General features: G+C 39.8%; 1 pseudogene; it reads left to right on the top strand.

Annotated features, from left to right (window-relative positions):
• The first annotated feature begins 11,296 nt into the window (after positions 1–11,296).
• The window catches only part of LOC118242346, an 11,479-nt pseudogene continuing 11,283 nt past the window's right edge, over positions 11,297–11,492 (top strand).

Below are 11,492 nucleotides of genomic sequence, written 5' to 3'. Positions count from 1 at the left end.
TTTGGGGCTAGTTGTGGGCGTGACATGAAAGAAGTCTTATGATAAATATGTTTAAGGTGTGTAATGCCCTTTTCTATCCAAGATGTAAAGTTTAATATTTTTGTTCATGGTAAAGCCTGGCTTGTTCCAAATGGGAGAATGAATAGTTTGTGTGAGTGTGGAGTTTGATATCTTGTGGAATTTCCACCAGACTGTTAGTGTCATGGCCACCTTCAAACTGTCGAAACATGGATATTTTTGAATATGAGTCTGGGCACATTTGGAACACCTGCCGCAAACATTACTGACATTATATCTTGTTTATGTGATTGGCTGTGTTTCTCTAGCCACAAGTACTTTTTGATTTATTTATTTTTTAATTTGGTAATTTTATATATAACAGCAACAAATGACATCTTAAGTTTTATGACAAAATGTGCAAACAAGCTGGCATGAGAGGTGTGTAGCGGGATATGACTCAGTGCATCTCTGCTGCTGCTTTTGATGAGTACAGTGTTATGAGTGTGTCTGTCCAGCAGTGCAAAGAGGGGATACAGCTTCTTCTCCCGGAGGTTTCCGATAAATATGTAGATATGTTAGTATGTAATAGAAAGACAGCTGTCCATCCTCATAGTCTAGGTACATGCCCACATTCCTGGGCAGTTGTGTCAGGGGCAGAGGGGTCTCAGGCATGGTGCAGGTGTACAACTTCTGGGTGTTCCTCCAGAGCACCCAGAAATCCTCACAGTGGCTTTCTCAACTTGCTCAGACTCAAATCTGAATATCGGCGTCCGAAAGGTCTTAGAGAAGAACAAAAAACACAACACATTTGATTAAATCGTTCCAGTATAAATATGGTTATCAAACATGCTTTTAAAAATATACTTCCATGGAGATGGTGCCCTACAGGGTAGTGTTGGAACAGTGTGTATAGGCTTAGTGTCATGTTGTGGCCCCGCCCCCTCCTCAAACATCTTGGTGTGTGTGTGTTCGTCTGTGTTGCCACACCCTCTCGTGTCGTTCACCTGTTCTCTGTTATGTGTAATCGGCTTGGGTGTATATATGTCTCGTGTGTCATAGTACGTGTGTTGGTGTTTGAGATGTGCATAGTGTTCGAGCTTTGTTGTATGTTTTGCAAATTTGCAAAAATAAAAGTGCGTTTCATCGTGCCTCGTCCCCGCATCCTGCTTATCCTCGCAACGTCACAATTAGACCACTTTAGATGTAACTTTTAACCTCCAGTGACCTCTGTATGTGTTTCTTTAGTTGTATGAGCTCCACTGGAAGACTCTGAATAGTTGACAATGGAAGAGGGGTACATCACATTCACCCCTTCTGCCTCGGTGTGACAGATTAACACACTGCATTAACATTTAGAAATAAAAAGATATGGTAGACACAGTCTAGAAAATATTACCTTGCAACAATTCATTCAGTATATGAACTGTTTTCTGTGTCCTTATGTCTATAAATTAAAAGTAATAAAACATTTAAATGATAAATAAATTACATAAAATGTATAAATGTTCACAAATAAGAAACTACATTGGTCTGCACTTTTCTCCACAGATTCAAGGAACTCATGAAAGTTGGAAGCTATAGAAACACATAATACAGAATTATAGACTGACTGATGTGTGAGCAGAAAGATCACTGTGATGTTCTCCTATCTAAAGCACTCAAAGCATTGATGTTATGTAAATGAACTGCGATCTGATTGGTTTAACGAAATAGATTCACCTACTTTGAAGTTCAAGTTTTTATCAAAAGGTTAGAACTGGTTGACTATACTTTGTCTGTTCTGCAACAGGAAATTTAAACATTTATATCCAAAGTATTACGCGATAGAAATCAATTGAAGACTACCCGTTATTGACCGCTAGATGGCGGAAGATACGAAGAAATAAATTAGTCCAGATCCTCCTGCGCGACTTTACGGTGAGACTCTGCTTTTACGTCATTAAAACGCTAAAGAAAAAAGGCCGCCATATTTGTAGTTCCACAACATGAAAAGGCGTCATTTTGTATGCCAAAGAATGAATAAACACCATGCCATGCCTTGAAGACCACGCAATTGCAATCTATTTAGCTAGCCATAAGAATAAGAATAGCTGTATGATTTACATAATCACAAATATATTACATGTACATACATCTACATTTCAGTCGATCAAAATGTTTCACGTACTCATAACCGCAACTTTATGTTACAGCGGTCATATCAGAGATTTACCAGTAATCGTCATAATATAGACATTTAACAGCTTTTCACAATAGCCTTTCCTAGGTAGCTCGCAAATAATAATAACAAGAACACCTGTCGAGGAAAGCGCCGTCATTCCGGGTGCCCTGCTGACCTCTCCATCGGTACCGTCAAAAACCAACAGCTCTACGGTAGCTTCAACCACCTATTTTGACTGGTACCTACCTGGTGCTGTGATTTGAGAGCAGAACCGCACCCTGGTCGCCTGGAACAACGGCGGAAAACCGAGACGCGCACCTGCTTTTAAAATGGACTGCTGCTCCACAAAGTCCTGAGAGTGCGTCGCGCCTTCAGATGGAAGCAGAGCTGCTCGCTTGCCCTCCTCGCTCGAAATGATTGAACTGATTATGAAAACGCCCGCATGTGGGTTGCAGTACTGTTCATGTAAAAAATAAACAAATAGCAAACATGAGCCCTTGTGTTTGGCTTTATGGTGTATATGTACTGAACAGACATAAATAGCCAGTATATTGTGAAAATACATGTACGTGAGTTCTACAGCAGACTACTGTGCCCTGCACACTTTACACTTAAACGCAAGATAGTATTGTTTCCCACGTATCTCATCAGTGTGGGACTGTTGTGTAGAAATGGCTGTTCATTTGATCCTCGTATGCAGAGTTTGGATGGAAAAATACAGGTTTTGCATGGTGTTTGCTTTTTCCAAAGCAAGTAGTATTAAATTATCCTTATAGAATTAATTTCACAAAGACATGGACTTATCAGTTGACCGTGGAAAGAGGTTAATTGTATTTAATTTCTTTAAAGCGAATCAATGTGTGTAGGTTACCACTGCTACGCTTCACCACTATCAAGGTAAGACCTCGAAAGGACGCCAAAAATGTTCTTAATAACAGCTTCTGCTGATTTATTCAATAACTGTATGACACCGTTCGAGTGTATGTACCGACTGAAAACAATCTCAAATTATTAGAGACACTCTTACTGCGTCTCCACATTGAAACATATCAGTTAGTTAGCTAGGCTGGCTAACTATCTTAGCTTTGTTAGCTAGCTAAGCTAATGGCGAAGAGGATTACGTTAAATAACCCCTGGTCTACAGTTGTGCACATACAGGAAAATTAATGAATAGCATGGTAATACATGCATTTATTGGAACAGTTATGTAGCTAATATGTATTTGTAGTATGTGCGCCTGGCGTAGAAATGAGTCTTTGTTAGCCCATTAAGGCTATCTTAGCTAGGCTAGTTCGATCAAGCTAAGTGCTGGTTGCTATGACAACGCGCTTGGTGTATTTTGCGAGCTTGTCGGGTACATAAGACAAGTGTTTATTGCTTTACTACTGCGGTGAAATGTTATTATTGTAGCGCTCTGCTAATTCCAGATGTGTAGAATAACTCACTAGTGATATTTACTCCGAGACTTTGGCAGTTTTAAGATGGATAGATAGCGAATGATCCAGCTTGTTGTCCTAGCTAACATACAAGCTTCTGTACATCCCTGAAAACATTCAGGGGTCTTCTAGGTGATATTCAGTAAAACTATAATATGTGAAGAATTTTGTGGTAAGCATTCAACTATAAGAATGTTAGTTTCATCTTGTGAAATATTATAGAAACATTGCATATATTGTTAATCCATAAATAATCTTTCAAGTGTGTTGTATTTTAGATATTTAGGGTATTCTCACAACCTTTTAGAGAGAAGAGAATTTGCTGTTTTGGGTTGTCACTAACTCTTACATAGCCATGTCTTGTCTAGTGTTTTGAAATGGCACATTCAGTTTGTTGTGTTCTTACTCATTGTACACCCCTCAGATGAGGTTTGCCTATTTAATCATAGCAAGAGGAAAATGTTACACATCATTGATGTTAAATGTTGGAGTGAGAGAGCAGGAGGCTAGGCCAGTAGCCTGTCAGTGTAGTCCAAACATTATGACCCTCATAGTAAGTTCATCCATACTTTGTAACTCTCGTATTAAGGTTTCACTGTGGCCAGGCCATAGTTAGGAACCTCTTCCAGGAGTGTGAAAGCACTTTAGGTTTGCAACTGGCAAAGTTTTATTATTTCATTCCAAATAATCCAACTAAGCGTCTCCCATTTCTGACATCCTGCCATTTATACAGTATTCTATCCAAGTAATCCCAACACCCTTTGCTTGTAATCCATTTAAATCCAACTTATTTTTATACATGCCGCTTTAAAAAGAAGAAAGGAATTCAGTAATAGGATTAGGGCCGGAAAGACGCACGGTGTGAAGGGAGGGTTAAAAGGCAGTTAAGCGGAGGTGACTGTCGCGCTGTCCAAACTGGGGACACGTTACAGGCAGAGCACACAAGCAGAGAGCCAGCCGAGAAGGTAAGAGCAGGCCGGGCCGATTCTTTAGCCCCATCACCAAGGGCAGGAGAGAGCCACGGCCGACTTGATCACGGGGCAAGCAGCTCCAACCCCCGAGTAGTAGCAGAGGGTTGAGTTAGCAGCCTAGTGCCTATTATATTTTTAATTCTCTTTTCTTGTAAAGCAATCAAAATATATCAAATAACAGTATAATCATTTGGATGGTGTATACATAGTCAAAAAGCATTTAAAATTACATTTATATTTCTGGCATTTGGCAGACTCTCTTATCCAGAGGGGCTTAAAAAAGTGCTCTGTCATTTTCTCATAGTGGTACATATTTTAATTATCTAAGATTTACATTTAGAAATTGAAAAGTATAAAACAGATAACTGTTACCTAATTGACTGTGGATAAACTAATATTAAAATGTCCAAATCCAAATCAGACATTTGCCACACTGTATGATTCAATCTTAATCATTTCAAAACAAGGTGTTGCATGAAGGCTGTTGTACTGGAACACTCTTCCTTCCTGCCATTATAACTTTTCCCATTGCAGAAATGTCAGCTGAATAACCGAAACCATGGCAAAGTAAGAACTGACATATTAAGTCATCCCAATGTCAACGGGCAACAAAATTTGCCCTGTCATGCAAGGTTTTTAAGTGAGAGGAATTCAATTTTCCAATAAGTATATATTACATATTCATAAATAAGTGTTATTACACTTAAATATATACAAGATTACTTTCTATAATGGACAGGTGTGTGAGTGTTGCCCCTGTCTTTGCTACCTCTTTTCCATATCATACTTGATATTCCAGTATACTAGAACAAAAAAAACCCTATTTGGATTCAGTGCACAAACATACATAAGAAAAATATTTATTTATATGTTTGCTTGTCTGTTTTTGCATTGGACAAAATCTTAGTTAACCTGTGTATGTCTCAAGCCATAGCTCGCAATCCCAGAGAGGATGCGTGGGGAGCCGCACCCCTTGGGAGGGGGTTCTGTCACGGGACGCTCCCCCCCCACAAGTCACTTGGTACGGCTTGCCGCGTGCAGTGGGGGTTCACTCTTGTTTGTGGCCACACCCCCGTGGCACGCACCTGTATGGGGCTAATTGTTAGTCTTCGTCAGTCTATGTAAAACCCCGTCGGTGCGTTCCTCGGTGTTGGTCACTGTTTGTTAGCATCTGACAGAGTATGTTTGTGTCCAGATTTGTGTAGCCATTGTATTTGTTTGTCTCGCCCATGTTAATCGTCATTAGTATAATGTCATTAAATGTTGCACAAAGTCCAGGGAGTCTGTGCATCCTGTTCCACGCCCTGTGGCACTCAGGCCGTTACAGTTGTACTGTCAGTTGGATGGAGCTGTGCGTGTGTGACTGTCTCTTCTGTCAGTTGGGAGGGGCTGTATGCGTGAGTGTAAGGTGATCCCTGTTCCTCAGCTGGGAGGCGCTGTGTGGGTGTGTCTGAAAGAGCTTACTTTTCTCTCTCCCGACTGCGCTTCTTTCCTGCTGTTAGAACTCACTCTCCTCTCCCTTCTCTTAACCTTGTCCTAAATAAGATTATTTTTCTATACGGTCCTGAGCCTGGTGGAGAGGTCATCCTACCCTGAGGTCCACCAAAGCCTACCCAGGATCCTTTGCTGAAGCCTTCAGAGGCCTTTACAGAGGCCTCTGCCCTGTACGCAAATCATTCTGAAAGGGCAAAGAATCTCTATACTCCCTTATGTTTTATGTTATTAATATGTCACATAGTTTACACTTGTTACTCTGCTGCGCTCCGTTCATTGGCAACAAGTAGCTGCATGCATCAGATTTAAAACCTTGATACTTGCCTACAAAACCAAAAATGGACCAGCCCCTTCATACATGAGGTCAATGGTCAAATTCCGATCCGTACCTTGAGTACTTCGAACCTAAAGTACTGCTCGGCTTGAAATACTTCATGGACGACAAGCATCGAGACTATTTTCTGTCCTGTCTCCAAGATGGTGGAATGAATTCCCACTTGCTGTCCGGACAGCAGAGTCCCTTGCAGTCTTCAAAAGCAGACTGAAGACCCATCTATTTGCAGAATATTTAAAGGACAACTGACACTGCTCCCATATTGACTGACTAAATTAGTACTTATTGTAGGGTATTGTTTATTACACTGATGTTGTTTAACACACTCTAGCACTTATTGTTTATTGCACACATCATTGTTTAAGATAGACCTTATGTATTTTGTACTTCTAAGTATCAGCATTGATCCCTGTATTCTACAGTATTCTAGTTCATTGGTATGTTGGACTCTAACCTACTGTACTGCACTAGGATATTCTATGAGTAAATGACAAAGAACATTTGTAAATCACTCTGGATAAGAGCGTCTGCTAAATGCCGTAAATGTAAATGTAAAATGTCTAATACAAATAATAGGCCTGTTTTCCCTGCTAACGCTCTATTACTTCATTTCCCCCCTTTTTTGACTTTGTCACAAACCAATCTACTATTATTTTATGCTCTATTTATACTCTTTCCTCTTAAGCTTGTCCTAAAGAAGATTGTTTGTCTATATGGTCCTGAGCCTAGTGGAGAGGTAATACATCTTACCCTGAGCTCCACCAAAGTCTACTCAGGATCCTTTGCTGAAGCCTGCAGAGGCCTCTGCCCTGTACGCAAATTATTCGGAAAGGACAAAGACTCCCTATACTCCCTTATGTTTTATGTTATTAATATGTCTAATGCAATGTTATGCCTCTTTTCCCAGTTAACACTCTTTTTATTACCTCAAACTTATGCTTATTTTGCATCTCTTCTAGGTATTTTAGCAGTATTCTAGTTCAGCAGTATCTTTGTCTCTAACCTACTGTACTTGCTAGGATACAGTAGATGACAAAGTATTTTTGTAAGTCACTCTGGATAAAAGCATCTGATAAATGCCAAAAATGTAAATGTAAATGGAGGGTTGTATTAATACAGAATCCTGTTGTTGTGAAGCATAGTGTCATAGCATTTAAATTGATACTGTATGTATATCAACTTGGCAACTCAGCTCAGCCAATCAGATTTTAAGGCCAGATCTCTCTATGCCTTTTTATACTTCCAGCCAGCTGCTTCAGCAGTGCGCAGTGATGTAGCTATCCAGCTGAAATCTAGAACTGTGAGAACTGTTCTGCAGTGACACCCTTGCTGACATCACAAGTCCAGAGAACCACTAAGAAACAAGATCTGTCTGTTTTAGTGCATTTGACACTTCTTGGTCTGTGATACCACATTTAATTTATAAAGAACAATTAAATGCATACTGTATCGCTATGGGACAAAAACATAGCGAGATGAAAATCAGCCCTCTGCCAACTGAACAAAATAAGTCAGAGCAGCAGAGGAAGAAGAAAAAGGAACTCTCTCTGCCAGCCATCTACTTCAGGATAGCTGCCCTGCTGTGCAGCGTCAAGGGAAGCGTCTCCGTTGCAGAGGATGTCTGCTCAGTCAGCTGTAGCAGGCAGTCTTCACGCAGGAGCACTCAGAGGCCTGGATCAGCTTCTTTGAAACCGACATCCCGAACCATGGAAAACTGTCCTATGAATACGGTTATCGATTTCAGCAAGAGTGCTGAACATGTGGAGACTCACTCAACCAGCCAAAGAAAGCACAGTGGACTAGCTAAAAAAGTGCAGAATCTGGTTACTGAAAATGAGCGTGACTCCTGGACAGCTATTTCCCAAACCCAGAGATTCCCGACATGGCAATCAAGAAATTCAGCAATGACTACACCAAGAAGCCTTATGATAACGCCTGTTGAGGAAATCTGTTTGAATCTGGGCACCCTATTTGCCACTCCACGAAGTTCCAAGTGTTCATTTTCAACTAGAAACAGCCCTACTTCTTCACTGATGTGTTTTGACCTACCTAGTGTGCCCATTTATGAGCTGGACCACACTTTGACTGTCCGGGACAAAGCTAGAAGTTGCTCACCTGATCTTAAAATGGACACAAATCCACAAAGCCGCAAGTGTGCATCTGCGCCTTCGGCTGGACGCAGAGCTGCTCTCTTGCCCTCTGCTTTGGACTTTCTGCCACACGATGTTCGTCCTTCTGAGCCAGCCAAATCTCGGACCTTCCTGGATGAAGCTAACAGTAGAGCCCTCTTACTTGACCTGGATGAACTGAGTGTGAGGACGCCTGAGCTGTTTGACCTGGAAGAGCAGGACAGCTGTCGTGTGGTATATGTTATTACATATCCCATGCTTTAAATAAATAACAATATCCATCCAACACCATCTTTATGTCTCCTAGGAGACATATCATCAACCAATATGACAGGATACTATGTATAACATTATTATATTGATATAATAAAAATATTATTGCAAAAAAAACAACAAACAAAAAAAACATACTCATGAACTGGAAAACAAAAAATAATATTAGTGTCACCCAATAGAAAAATCTATTGATAGACTATATATCAATAGAATAATTCTCAGAATTAATCAATAACAGAACCAATAATCTAGACTGGACACCTTTGATAAAATCCATACAGAGCCAATCCATAAACGATAAATATCACACTCTAATACATGTACATATACAATCCAACATACATGTACTTGCACATAACCATATATATATATATATATATATATATATATATATATATATATATATATATATATATATATATATATATATATATACACAAATAAAATGTTTCTCTCATACTCGAGGTTGCTTCACATAATTCATACGACATAGAACAGTTAACAAATGAAAAAACAGAAACCCTAGAGGCAGGAGTCACTGCTGAATAAAAGCAAACCATAGAGGGCATGAGTTCATGCTGGATTTACATTTATGGCATTTAGCTGACACATTTTTATCCAAAGCAACTTACAATTATGACTGAGTACAACTTGAGCAATTGAGGGTTAAGAGCCTTACTCAGGGGCCCAGCAGTGGTAAGTTGGCAGTGGGGGGGCTTGAAGCAGCAGCCTTCTGATACCTTAACCACTGAGCTACCACTGGAAAAAAAAAAGCTAACCCTAGCAGACCAGCTCTACTGTCCATCCTGCTCTCCAATGTCTGTTCCCTGGTCAACAGGTCAACTCTAGCATAGCACCCAACGCGAGTGTAGAGACTGTTGTGCTTTAGTTTTCACAGAACTGTGGCTCAGTGACAGAATTCCTGACACTGAGGTAACAAAATGATATTATTTATGTAATAATATGATGGCAGGAAGTGTAAAAGACCAAATTAGGCTGCATGTAGACATCTGAAAATCGGTAAGCAGGTAATTGTTTTATTCCTAAGAAATGTTATCTCGAAAAATGTACTGCACTTTAAGAATATTGGACGTTATAAAGTGATTTATTTGAGTATGCCAGTGTGAGTTCTCCCGCGGGCCCGCTAGGGGGCGAAGTGCAGCATAAAGTTAGCCCTAAGATGCAGTAACCGTTAGTGAGCAAAGCTAGCCATCAAGCTAGGATAGCTAACGTTAGCTAGTTAACTATTCATCCCATTAAATCACGCTTTTAATACTGTAAATGCTGTAATACTGTAAATAATTGTATATTTCCTCGTTTATACATTTTGTACCAGAATTATGATCGTAGCTAGTCCATGCTAGAAGCCACTGAACCAACGCTTAGCTTCCAGCTCATAGCTGCCCCCAAACAACTCCACGTACACATCAGCTAAAATAAGCCTCTTTTATTCCATGATGTCTAAAGGTATCGGCGATCAAATCATTCTTATGGCTGCATAAGTTTCATCAAACGGCGTCAAACTATTTATCTGCCTAACGGAAACGCAGTTTGACATTTCAGACCTTTAAATGGTTAAAGGGTCTAACCTAGGTTAGCTATCTTAGCTACCTAACGAGGTAAGATAAGGAACGGGGTGTTTGCAGTTGTTCATTTTTACACCTTCCTGTGTGGTCCGTTTTCAGATATTACAGTTACGTTAACAATATTGTGAAAATTGTAAAGGATACTTTATTCATGTGCTCATTGTTAAAAATTGTATCGCTTTATCGCAGCGATAAGCTAGTTAGCTAGCTAATAGTTGAGGTCAGCGAGTGTCTAACTCGGGGCTATAAACCATTCCTTGTGGAACCATTTCATTGTTCATCTTTCAACTTTGATCGTTTAGGTGCTGGTAGTTTGTTAGCTAGCTAGCTGTTCAGAAATAGAAAACCTACTTTTGTCTGATTTAGAGACCCAAATTCACAAACCTGTGGGTTTTCAAATGTATCGTTCTCTCTAAATAAGCAAAATGAGTTAAGCCATTACTACAGCTATCGGACTGTTTGAACTACAATATTCGACTGTTCATTTATTGTTAGTTAGATTAAATTAACTTTCATAAACATTCTTAATTAATAGAATGTGTTTTTTTAATGACTGATTAACTGTGTATATTTAACATGAAGCTATTTATATAAAGTTTCAAGTTTGGTTTATTTGTCACATACATTTGTCACTTTCCAGTTCATGTCATTGTGAATTGCTGGTTCTGTAATCAAAACACTGAGGTTCCATATGGGAACAGAAACTGCTGGGACTGTCCATTCTGTGTGGAGTACAATGGCTTCTAAGAGGTATTGCTGTATTTGAGACATGGTGAGGACATATTTTAGTGAAAGTCTTCCAATGATGCACCCTTAACTGAACCATTTTTTGTTGTTGCTGCTGTTAAAAAATGCAGAATGGTGATTATAACGAACCGATCCTTGCACAATATATGGAGCACCTCAACCATGGGGTATCAGCTGGTGTCCCTGTGCTTGATGCATCCAAGACTCAACCAGACACTGAAGATCAAGCAGCTGGCTTCCTTCACTCCCAGAAAGGAAGTAGGTTTTCCATTTGAACTGTTGCCTTCTTAGTTAAGACATATGCAGGGTTGATTGCAGTGCCAGAGTTGTGAAACTATGAAAGGTAATGCATGTCCAG

This window comes from Electrophorus electricus, chromosome 13, assembly GCF_013358815.1.
Source record: "Electrophorus electricus isolate fEleEle1 chromosome 13, fEleEle1.pri, whole genome shotgun sequence".
NCBI classification, from domain to species: Eukaryota; Metazoa; Chordata; class Actinopteri; order Gymnotiformes; family Gymnotidae; genus Electrophorus; species Electrophorus electricus.
The sequence above is the reverse complement of the archived record's forward strand: the minus strand, read 5'-3'. Positions and strand labels throughout refer to the sequence as shown.